The following is a 12,541-nucleotide window of genomic DNA, read 5'->3' on the forward strand; positions in this document are numbered from 1 at the left end:
AGCTCAGACAATCCACCTGGCTCAGCCTCCCAAGTGCTGGGATTACAGACATGAGCCACTGTGTCAGCTTGTGTTATTTCTTTTAATTTATCAAAATTGATGGCCTTATGGGCTGCTTTGTTTAGTCCCTCTAAGAGACACTGGAGCATGTGGTTATGGAGGTGGACCCCAGGAGCATCAGTTTGGTAATTCCAATTGGGGTCCTTCCAGGAATGCCTCTAGCACCCTCTGGCAGGGTTTGGTCTCTTCTCTGTAGATCTTCAGCATGGACCCGGGCCTGGGTTTGGACCTGCTCCCTCTCCTCTGAAATTAGAGTGGAGGTGAGGATGACATATAAATCATGCCAGGTTAAAGCATGTAAGGAGGTTAGATATCTAAATTCTCGAGAGTATTTTGTGGGATCTGTAGAGAACAAACCTAGTCCCTAACTTATATGGGAGAGGTCTGAGAGAGAAAAAGGGATGTAACCCTGATGATGCCATCTGTTCCGACAACCTCTGGGTGAGGGTATAGAGGTTGTGGTGGTCTGGAATGGAAGGCCCAAATGTATGGCCACACCTAGTATGGGGTGGGGAAATTGGGTCTGCCATGTTTTTTTTCTCTCCTGGTTCCACCATCTTTTCTCTCTCTACCATGGAAAGAGAAGAAGGTGGGTGGCAGAAGTTGAATGGTGGCGGGGGTGAAGAGAGGGGGCATGGGGTGGAATTCTGTGTGTAGGAATGCTGTGAATAGCATTGAGGTTGAGGGAGTGTTGTACTCATGCTACCTGTAAGAAAAACTCGTACCCCACTTCAGTTATAAATCAGATGGTGATTTATTACACCTGCAGAGGGGGCCGCTGCCCAAAGGGCAGGCAGCCCCCAAATGAGGAGCAGGCTGATTTTTATACCATTTTTGTGCTGTTTTGACAAGCAGGCAAGCGAGCACAGAAGCAGAACGTGACGGTTAGCTCAGGGCAGAGTTACAGTCAGGTAGTTGGCTCAGCAGGTAGCTTGGGGCAGGGGTTATAGTGAGTTGGCTCAGGGGGTTACATCATGGCAGTTGGCATGGGGACAAACTTAGGAGACTCAGTAGCTTGGGAAACTCTGCTTGAGTAAGTTTTCACCATTGTTTTATCTGTGGCTAGGAGTCTTTGGGAACTCAGGGAACTTCCTTATTCTATTCTGAAACCTGTTCCTGGATTCTGCTGGGGGGCGGGTGGGTTTGAGACATGCAGGGACTCAGGCTGAAACAGTTAGGGGCCTTTACGGGTCTTTTTGCTGGGTCAGTTATTACATTCCCCAGTGGTCTTTTGCAGAATAAATCATTGATTTATCTGTGTTGCTGGGAAGGGGCTGATAATGGGTATGTAATACTATTAATTATTTTACTCAGGGCTGGACAGAGAACCCTCATTTTTTAGGTTCAGTTGAGCTTAGACATTAGACTCCTATCTTTAGGTACAAACCTTCTGAGCCTCAGCAAGGTCATGAACAAAGCAGTTTAAACATTTAGAATAGCCAGGGGACAAAGTTGGAGCAGGGAAGAAGGGCACATTTACACATTTGTTTCACTCTGTGAATGGCGGGGGGAAGGGGGTAGTGGGCGAAGCCCCACTTATTGTTACTTTACTTAGTCATTTTTTAAGTACTTCTATGTATACAATTTTAACTTATTTTTTAAGTAGGGCAGTCTCAATTTTCTACTTGAGCTGTTATTTAGTTATAGGAGGCAAACTAACACTTTTCTAGACCCTGTGAAGGGAGGTCTAACTTTACTCTCAGAGTATTTTCAGTCACATTACACCTATACACTTTTACACACTTTTTTTTTTTTTTTTTTGTAGAGACAGAGTCCACTTTATTGCCCTTGGTAGAGTGTTGTGGCATCACAGCTCACAGCAACCTCCAGCTCCTGGGCTTAAGTGATTCTCTTGCCTCAGCCTCCCCAGTAGCTGGGACTACAGGCACCTGCCACAACACCCGGCTGTTTTTTGTTGCAGTTTGGTTGGAGCCAGGTTTGAACCTGCCACCCTGGGTATATGGGGTTGATGCCCTACTCACTGAGCCACAAGTGCCACCCTTTTACACACTTTTTAACAGACTTGTTGGTGATCTAATGTCTAAGGCAGGTATCCTCAAACTGCGGCCCGTGGGCCACATGAGGTGGTGTGATTGTATTTGTTCCTGTTTTTTTTTTTTTACTTCAAAGTTTTTTTACTTCAAAATAAGATATGTGCATTGTACATAGGAATTTGTTCATAGTTTTTTAAAAAAAACTATAGTCCAGTCCTCCAATGGTCTAAGGGACAGTGAACTGGCTCCTTGTTTAAAAAGTTTGAGGTCCTCTGTCTAAGGACTTGATTACATACATATGAGTTTTTACTTTTCCCTGTGACATTTCCCTCTTTTTCCCAAAGTCCAAAAGTCTAATTAAGACAAGTCTCTCAAGGAATTTCCTCAGGCTTCAGCCGTGCGTTGACCAGCCAGCTATGTGGCCAGAGCAGGGCATGTTGACTATCTCTAGACGTCATCCTTTAAGTCTAGGCAGGTGGGCTACTTGGCTTCTGTCAGCAGCAGACTCAGCAGAGTATATGGATTAGGCACAGTAGAATAAAGTGTTACAGTTAAATATAACTACTATATATAATTCTACACTTTTTTGACCAGTCTCTTAGCCCCACCTAAGATTAGTTTAGTAAAACAGTTGCTTCATTTTATGAGTTGACATTACAGACAAGGCTGGGATTTAACATAGGTGGATCACAGCCTTTTTTCTCTTTGAACCATTTTTCTCTACTAAAGACAAATTATAGCAGAATTAACTTAGTTGCCAAATAAACTGGACTTTCAGTATACTGGGTCTGATTATTTGCATAACGTGCAGTAAGAATTATTGGCCATCTAGGCACTTCTTTCCTTTTAAAATTGACTTTGCTGGAACTTTTTATAAGGAATCTCAGGCTGGACTTAATTGAAAGCCCTTCACAAGCCCAGGTTTCATCTGTGCTATTAGATACTTGTATGCATTGGGTAAATTCCTCTTCTCTTGGGGTCCCCAAACATATTTTGATTCCCGGACCCATCAGCAAGCGACCTTCATTACTACCACAGATCAGGAAATGTTACTGATGGGTATCTGGCTAGTTTTCCAAAAGGCTTTTTATTGGCTTTATAAAGTCAACCTCAATTCCTTAGTGCAGTCTGGACAAACCTGGAAATGCTATTCCAGACAATGCCTTGGTAACTAGTGCTTTTATTATTCTATAGAACAAAACAGATTCTTATTGAACTTATGCAAATAACTGTACTGTCAGGAATTAAGAATACTTACACATGGTTTTTATATTTTAGAGAAATTAAGGAGAGAGAAAAATACATATTTCAGATTCTGTTCATAAGTACATACATGAAAAGCTATAAATAGCTTAAAAGACAGAAATTATTTTCTTGACTTCTGGAAAACAGAGCACAGAAAGAACCAACAATATTTTAAACAAAAAGCCATTACAAACTACTCTAGTTCTATGTAACCGATTTCTGTTTTGTTTGAAGTTAGGTTAGCAATACTCATAGACATGTTATCTTTCCAATGAAAGTTAAAGGAAATACATAGTTAACTGGATTGCAGGCAAATTTCTTCATAAGTTGTATTTAACCTGCACAGACATTTTACAAATATTTTAGACCTTTTAAATTTTTGTCTTGCCTTTCATTTTTCTATACAATTATTTTTTTTCAGGACAAATTTATGAAATAAAATTTTTTACATGAAATTATTTTCTTCTTTTATCCTTTTTTACTAAAACCATATTTTTATACTCATATCTTTTTACACATTTTTCTCTCCCCTATTTACTGATTCCTTTTATTTTTAATTTTAAACTTAGAAAAGGAAAATTGTATACAAAGTTTCAGTAAAGTTTCTCTAAAAGTCTGTGATGTTAAAGGAGTTAACTTAACCTTAAGATTCTATACGAATAGTGGGGGAGAGTTGTTAAACTTTATTTTCCAGATGCAAGGAAGTTGTGGAATACACAGGGGGTTGTATTTTACCTTAGAACCTGCTCTTCCCCTGCATGTTCAGTTCTCTATTGGTGGGCTTCTGTCACAGATGACTACCGTGGGACCTTCCTGTCACCCTGCTGGGGCCCTCCTCTCCGTGTAATTAGTATGGGATGGATTTTAGGGAATGGCATCAGTCAGGGTGCTGGGGAGCACTCTCATCAGGGAACCAGAATGTTGCAGGAAAACAGTGAGTTAAAAAAGACAGATATTTATACTAACAATATAGAGGAAGAAACCTCTAATTGCTGACAAGAACTAGAACTCAGGTGTCTCAAAGCATAAAATGCTGAGTTCTAGGGAACTTTTAAAAACTCTTATTTTTTATTTTCTCTTCAGTTCAATGCAAGATTGTTTCAGGCCAAGACTAATCTTTTAATAAACAGTGAACAAATGACATAAAATAACATGGCAGACACGGCCATGATATGAACAATGTTCTCAAAACCAGAACTAGAACACCTCATGTAGTTTTGAACAGGCCTGTGGGTGATTTAACACCCCAGGGGTTGATTGGATGCCCACTTTTTTTTTTTTTTTTTGTAGAAATGGAGTCTCACTTTTTATGGCCCTCGGTAGAGTGCCATGGCCTCACACAGCTCACAGCAACCTCCAACTCCTGGGCTTAAGCGATTCTCTTGCCTCAGCCTCCCATGTAGCGCCTCCCAACTACAGGTGCCCACCACAATGCCCAGCTATTTTTTTTTGGTTGCAGTTTGGCTGGGGCCCGGTTTGAACCAACCACCCTCGGTATATGGGGCTGGCGCCTTACTGACTGAGCCACAGGTGCCGCCCTGGATGCCCACTTTCATTTTAATGGTGTTTCTGGTGACAGGTGTGAACATACATTTCTGGGAGCCCCCTACTGGCCAGTAGGGTTGAAGCTTTTCATGCCTCCAAAAGTTTCTGACAGGCCAATAGCCTGGCAACCTGAGGTCCCTAACTCTTTGGCCTTCCCTCAGAGGCTCTACACAAATTACAACAATTGAATTTAACAAACAGTTGCATACTTTTTTAACAATTTATTGCAAATAAGCACAAAATTACCATGAATAATTATATTAATGTCTGTAGACACGAGCCAAAATTAGATGTTAAAGTGGCTTACCTCCGGAGGTGGACTCACAGGTGAATTTAGGAGTGATTGTTAGCTGGTCTCATGAAGGCTCCAAGTTCTCCGGAGACCCTGGGATGTTTTACAGGGGGTGTCTCCCCTCAGAGAGACACAGCCTGTCCCCCTCCCGGAGGCTGCCTAAGGATCAGCAGAATGCATGCCAACCAGAGTAATGCCAAGTGGCTGCTGTTTTTTTGTTTGTTTGTTTTGTTTTGTCCTTTTTTTTTTTTTTTTTTTTTGTAGAGACAGAGTCTCACTTTACTGCCTTTGGTAGAGTGCCATGATGTCACAGGACTCACAGCAACCTCTAGCTCTTGGGCTTCCGTGATTCTCCTGCCTCAGCCTCCCGAGCAGCTGGGACTACAGGCACCCGCCACAACACCCTATTTTTTGGTTGCAGTTCAGCTGGGGCTGGGTTTGAACCTGCCACCCTTGGTATATGGGGCTGGTGCCCTACTCACTGAGCCACAGGTGCCACCCTTTTTTTTTTTTTTAAGTAAAGAGAATTTTTTTTGTTGTTGTTGTTGTTGTTCTAAATGAGTACTTGACCTTGGGTCTTTGCTGAATGCCAGCACCTTATCTCTAAGACTATTTGTAACATAGCAATCACAGTTTTTTTGGCAGCCAATAAGAGGAATAGTTTTACTAAACTTTCTAGTAACTCTTTAATTGCTGGAAGGAGAGGGTCTCAACTGCAAGTGGGTTACTTATACTACAATGTCTCACCTGGAAAGCCATGTCAAGGGCAGTGGGAGACATAGGGAATATAAGAGAGAAGGTAAAAACTCTAGTTGGCAGGGTGAGGCAGGGGGACAGCGTCGGTCTTTCACTAGGGGCTGAGAAATTCTCAGTGGCCATCCCCTAGGTGAAAATCAGCTCTTGTGCCTTAGCCACAAACAGTGGCTGGGTTGAAACAAATTGTAAATTGACATGTTGACAGACAACAAGAAAACAGAGATGTTGACACCCAAACTTGGAATTGACCAATCTTTGAAAGGAATTCTGACAAACCATTGGAAACAGCAAACACAAATTTGACAAACAACTCACACACATGGGCTAAACAAACTGAAGGCCCACTCTCTGTGAGTCCTAAGAAGAGAAGAGACCAGCAGACCCACACTCTGAGTTCAGAGAAGAGAGACCAACAGACCCACACTCTGTGAGTCTAGAGAAGAGAAACTAACAGACTGGGCATGAAAAGACTGACAAATTTTACACACATTCATTTATTCACTCAGAGACCTAGGGCTCACCACCTTGTAAGCCCTCCAAGACCTGGGACCTACATCCCACCAGAGACCTGGGGCTCACCACCCTGTGAGCCCCCCAAGACCTGGGACATATGTCCCACTAGAGACCTGGGCTCTCTACCATGTGAGTCCCCCAAGCCCTGTGACCTAAGTCCCACCAGAGACAGGGAAACATCTTCCCCCACCTGGGGAAACGATCATATGGCTGCATCTGGCCGGCCCGGTTTACCGCTCCAAACCCTCTAGAGACCAGACTGACTTACCCAGGAGTTGTTTATCACCAATTGCAGAAGTTTTTGGAAACCTATGCCCTGGCTCCACACGTCTGAGGACTCCAGGGTGGAGGAATATCTTTTCCGAGGCCTTCCCCTAGAGCCTTTGGGCAGCCGTGGGCTTAGGTGGGGGTCTGGGGTTGCAATCTCGCTGGGCCTCCAGAAATGTTGTACCTATTTGCCACCTGTAAGAAAAACTCAGCCCCCATTTTAGGTATAATCAGATGGTGATTTATTCCACCTGTGCAGGGGGCCACTGCCCAAAGGGCAGCCAGCCCCAAAATGAGGAGCAGGCTGATTTTTTATACCATTTTTGTTCTGTGTTGGCAAGCAGGCAAGCGAGCACAGAAGCAGAATGTGACAGTTAGCTCAGGGCGGAGTTATAGTCAGGTAGTTGGCTCAGCAGTTTGCTCGGGGTGGGGGTTATAGTGAGTTGGCTCAGGGGGTTACATCATGGCAGTTGGCATGGGGACAAACTTAGGAGACTCAGTAGCTTGGGAAACTCTGCTTGAGTAAGTTTTCACCATTATTTTACCTGTGGCTAGGAGTCTTTGGGAACTCAGAGAACTTCCTTATTCTATTCTGAAACCTGTTCCTGGATTTTGCTGGGGGGGGGGGAGCGGTTTGAGATGTGTGGGGACTCAGGCTGAAACAGTTAGGGGCCTTTAGGGGTCTTTTTGCTGGGTACGTTATTACAGGAGGAGGGGCTGTAGAGGGTCAGAAGGGGGAGTGTTGTCTGCCAGGTTGAAAGAAAACAATGGAGTTTCAGATGGGTGGGGGGAGCCAGTTTGACCTGTGGAAGGAAAATCTGAGAGGGTTCACAAGACAAACACAGAGAAGGAATGTTTTGGAAGAAGAGAAAGGCCTGGATGTAGGGACTCTCTGGCAATTTGCCTAATTTCTGACAGTGATTAATGAGATCAGTGAAGATTGAGAGGTCAAAGGTGCCATTTTCAGGCCACTGTGAGCCATTGTCTAGTTTGTATGTAGGCCAAGCAGTATTACAGAAAAAGACTAGGCGTTTACATTTAAGGTCAGGATAGAGCTGTAGAGGTTTGAGGTGATTTAAAAGTCAGTGTAAAGGTGAAGAAGGGGGAATCCGTGACTGAGCAGTCCCCATATTGGAAACGGGAGGTAAAAAATAAATAAGGCTCAAGAATGTAAAGAGAGCTGCAAGGAGGAGGAGGAAGGAAGTGGACAAGGCTGGGGTCAAGGATGTTACCTGGCCCCTTTGTGTGACCTTTAACCAGCTGGAGAAAAGTGGTTGAGGTCAGGGAGGTCACCAGGCCTCTGCATTTGACCTTTAACCTGCTGGAAGAGTGGCCCAGGCCCTCGGGAGGGCATCCCCACACACGAGGCACTGGACAGGCATGTCTGACTCACAGGGTTAGGAACGGACCACTGGAATTTTCCAGCTCAGAGTGGGAAAAGAGAAGAAAAGTTAAAAATGCTGAGAGAGGGCTCGGTGTCCATAACTCAGTGAGTAGGACGCTGGTCACATATACCAAAGCTGGCAGGTTCAAGCCCTGCATAGACCTACCAAACAACAATGACAACTACAACCAAAAAATAGCTGGCACCTGTAGTCCCAGATACTTGGGAGGCTGAGACAAGAGAATCCCTTAAGCCCAAGAGTTTGATGTTGCTGTGAGCTGTGACACCACAGCACTCTACCAAGGGCGACAGTGAGACTCTTGTCTCAAAAAAAAAAAAAAAAGCTGAGAGAGGGGCTGTGTATAACTGCTTCAGAGGCCCATCAATGGAAGGAGAGGGAAGGAGGAGTTGGAGTGGGGAAAAGGAAAGAAGTTTTTAAAGAAGTTCTGAAAGGGATTCTAGACAAATGCTCATTTCACCATTAAATGGATGAATTTTGGGTGGGAGTTGGAGGGGCCCCCCTGTTTCCCATCATCTCATCAGAGCAAGAGTCCATCTAGTTGGGTCCAACAGGCTGTATTTTGCCCCCCACCAGGGGCCTTTTCCTTGTCCCGGGTTCTTGGCACCAACATGAGAGGTCAAAGACCGAAAATAAAAGATTATTCTGAAACATGAATGAAAGGAGACAGAGTCCAGGTTCTGTGTAGGCAACATCGGTCTTTATTTCCACCTGAGTGTGAGTGAGGTGAGTTCAAGAAGGAAGTCAGCACATGGGTTAAGGTGTATGGAAATGTAAAGGGTCAGAGGGATGGGGACTGGCACAACTGGCACATTCACTCTTTCCTGGATGGGACATTCATATATTCATTTCTTCCTAGTTGGGTCAGTTCTATTTGTGCAGCTCAGTTTTTTTTTTTTTTTTTTTTGAGACAGAGTCTCACTTTGTAGCCCTTGGTAGAGTGCTGTGATGTCACAGCTCACAGCAACTTCCAACTCCTGGGCTTAGGCGATTCTCTTTCCTCAGCCTCCCGAGTAGCTGGGACTACAGGTGCCCACCACAATGCCCAGCCGGGGCTGGGTTTGAACCCGCTACCCTCAGTATGTGGGGTCGGCACCCTACCCACTGAGCCACAGGTGCCACCTCATCAGTTTTATTTTATTGTATCAATAGGCATCTTTAGGGTGGGAGTTAAATTTATGTAAGAATACAGTAAGAATGGGAGACAGGGGTGGGGCCTGTGGTTCAGTGGGTAGGGCGCCAGCCCCACATATCAAGGGTGGCGGGTTCAAACCTGGCCTCAGCCAAACTGCAACAAAAATAGCCGGGCATTGTGGTCCCAGCTACTTGGGAGGCTGAGGCAAGAGAATCTCCTAAGCCCAGGAGTTGGAGGTTGCTGTGAGCTGTGACACTACAGCACTCTAACAAGGGTGATAAAGTGAGACTCTGTCTTTAAAAAAAAAAAAAAAAGGGAGACGGAGGTGAAGGTCAGGCAGGACTTAAACAGACCAGTTTGTTAGTTTGACAAACTTTATTTTATTTTTTATTTTGATTACTATATTTCATATCTAAGAAATAGATTTTAAATGGAAATAATGACTATAATTTACTATACTTATTCTGGGATTGAATTTATTCAGGCAAGGGATAAGTTTAAAGTTACACTGGGAACAACATATAGAAGAATTAATAAAAGATAACAAGGGACATATTAAATACAGCAACAAACAAAGATGTCTGAGAATAATATACTTCTCATTCAGAAAACTGAACTTTTTTTGAGACAGAGTTTCAAGCTGTTGCCCTGGGTAGAGTGCCATAGCCTCATAACTCACAGCAACCTCCACTAGGGCTCAAGCGATCTTCTTGTCTCAGTTTTTCTATTTTTAGTAGAGACAAGGTCTCACTTTTTCTCAGGTTGGTCTTGAACTCATGAGCTTAAGCAATCCACCTGCCTCGGTCTTGCAGAGTGCTAGGATTATAGGAGTGAGCCACTGTGCCTGGCCAGACAATTGAAGTTTTTACCTTTCATCTCTGTATAGCTTTGTAGTCTACTGGTCTAGCTTGAGTTCACTGGTTTTTCTTAGGAGGTTAAGGGTAGATGCGGGAATGATGTAATTTAGACAGCTTGACCACTGTAGGGGTAGTAAATAAGATGTCCCAGAAGCTAGTCCACTTTTCTTTGAGTATGTCAGGTTTATCCCTCCACGTCCTGAGGATAACCTGGTTACCAGCTCAAACAAGGTCTTGCTCTTGCTGAGGCTGGTCTTGAACTCATGAGCTCAAGCAATCCACCCACCCCAGCCTCCCAGAGTGCTAGGATTACAGGCATGAGCCACCGCACCTGGCCCTCGATTTGTAACTTTAAAAATTTTTTGTTTAAAAGACACACTTATGGCAGTGCCTGTTGCTCAGTGGGTAGGGCACCGACCACATACACCCAGGCTGGTGTGTTCGAACCCGGCCCGGGCCAGCTAAACAACAATAACTGCAACAACAACAACGAGAAAAACATAGCCAGGCGTTATGGTGGGTGCCTGTAGTCCTAGCTACTTGGGAGGCTGAAGCAAGAGAATTGCTTAAGCCCAAGAGCTTGATGGTTGCTGTGAGCTGTGACACCATGGCATTCTATCCAAGGGACATAATGAAACTCTGTCTCAAAAAACATAAAATAAAATAAAATAAGACAGACTTCTTTTCAGTTTCACTATTTTGTCCTTGCAACACAATACTTAATATGCATTGAATTTAGCAGCATGTTTTTGTATATAATGGCTTTGCAAATTATAGCCTTTGAAAACTTGCATAAATTCCTTCCAGATTAAGCAGAGCGCCTTACTATTTGGCTTGACAAAAAAGTAGTCATTTGCCCACTTTTGCTTGAACAATCTTCCTTCACCTGTAATTTTTCTTTTTGGGGGTTCTGTTTTCTTTTCTTTCTTTCTTTTTTTTTTTTTTTTTGTAGAGACAAAGTTTCACTTTACCGGGAGGCACCTGTGGCTCAGTTGGTAAGACTCCGGCCCCATGTACTGAGGGTGGTGGGTTCAAACCCAGCCCCTGCCAAACTGCAACCAAAAAATAGCCGGGCGTTGTGGCGGGCGCCTGTAGTCCCAGCTACTCAGGAGGCTGAGGCAAGAGAATTGCTTAAGCCCAGGAGTTGGAGGTTGCTGTGAGCTGTGGGAGGCCATGGCACTCTACCAAGGGCCATAAAGTGAGACTCTTGTCTCTACAAAAAAAAAAAAAAGTTTCACTTTACTGCCCACGGTAGAGTGCCCTGGTGTCACACAGCTCACAGCAACATCCAACTCCTGGGCTTAGGTGATTCTCTTCCCTCAGCCTCCCAAGTAGCTGGGACTAAAGGCACCTGCCACAACACCCGGCTATTTTCTTTTTTATTTTTTTTGCAGTTTGGCGGGGGGCCGGGTTTGAACCCGCCACCCTCGCCCTTGGTATGTGGGGCCGGCGCCCTGCCCACTGAGCCACAGGCACCGCCCTGGGTCGGGGGTGGGAGGGTTCTGTTTTCTTTTGAGATGTTGTAGAAGCCATGCTGGGATTAAAAAATCATAATAGATAAAACACTGTCTTTCCTTTTATTATGAAAATTAGTTGATAGGAAAATAGACATGAAAGTTTGAGTTTTCACATCTTAGCTGCCAATGCACAATGAGATGGAGGGCCAATTGTGAAATGTTGTGGACAATGTGTAAGGCACTGGCAAGGTAGGAAGGATCCTTTATAATCAAATGAGAATGTTTATCTGACTTCTAAATAAAAATTGATGTCTAATGTTGCAACAGTATGTTGAAATATTTTTGATAATGCAACCTGACCAAGTCAGCATGGGTACATGTAATGCCTGATGGTGTCAATTCTACTGTCTGCACTTGGAAGTTAACACAGGGGAAGCTCTACACCACCATTAAACTGAAGCTGAAAGGCGGGGCTGGGGTGGCACTCGACCGGCAGAGATCTCACAGATCACCAAGGCTTGTAGGAAAGGTTTTCATTAGCTTGTAGGAAAGGTTTTCATTAGCAGAGCAGCACCAAGGAGGAGAGAAAAGGGGGGGAGAGAGAGAGGAAAGGGGGGAGAGAGGGGGACAGAGAAAGGAGAGACCGAGAGAGACAGAGACAGAGAGAGAAGAGAGAGAAAAGAGGAGGAGAGAGGAGGAGAGAGAGCACACATGTGAGAGAGACCTATGTAGGTTCGGTTAGGGGAAGTCTTAGAATGGTGACGGGATGGTAGAATAGCCAATAAGGAGATACTGCTCTGGCTGGAAGGGCTGTTAGGGGACATAAGTTTGAAATTTTCAGTGGGTAGCTATAACTTTAAGAGTGAGACAGCTAATCTTGGTCTGTAGAAAGTAGGAAGGGGCTTTTCTGGGGGAGGGGCTTTCTCTGGGGCAATTACCTAACAGAAGCCATGAATGTGTACAAATAGTGAGAGAATAGGTATGTTTGTTTTACATGTTATTGTAGGGATCCTGGGG

The sequence above is a fragment of the Nycticebus coucang genome, chromosome 20 (assembly GCF_027406575.1).
Source record: "Nycticebus coucang isolate mNycCou1 chromosome 20, mNycCou1.pri, whole genome shotgun sequence".
Taxonomy (NCBI): domain Eukaryota; kingdom Metazoa; phylum Chordata; class Mammalia; order Primates; family Lorisidae; genus Nycticebus; species Nycticebus coucang.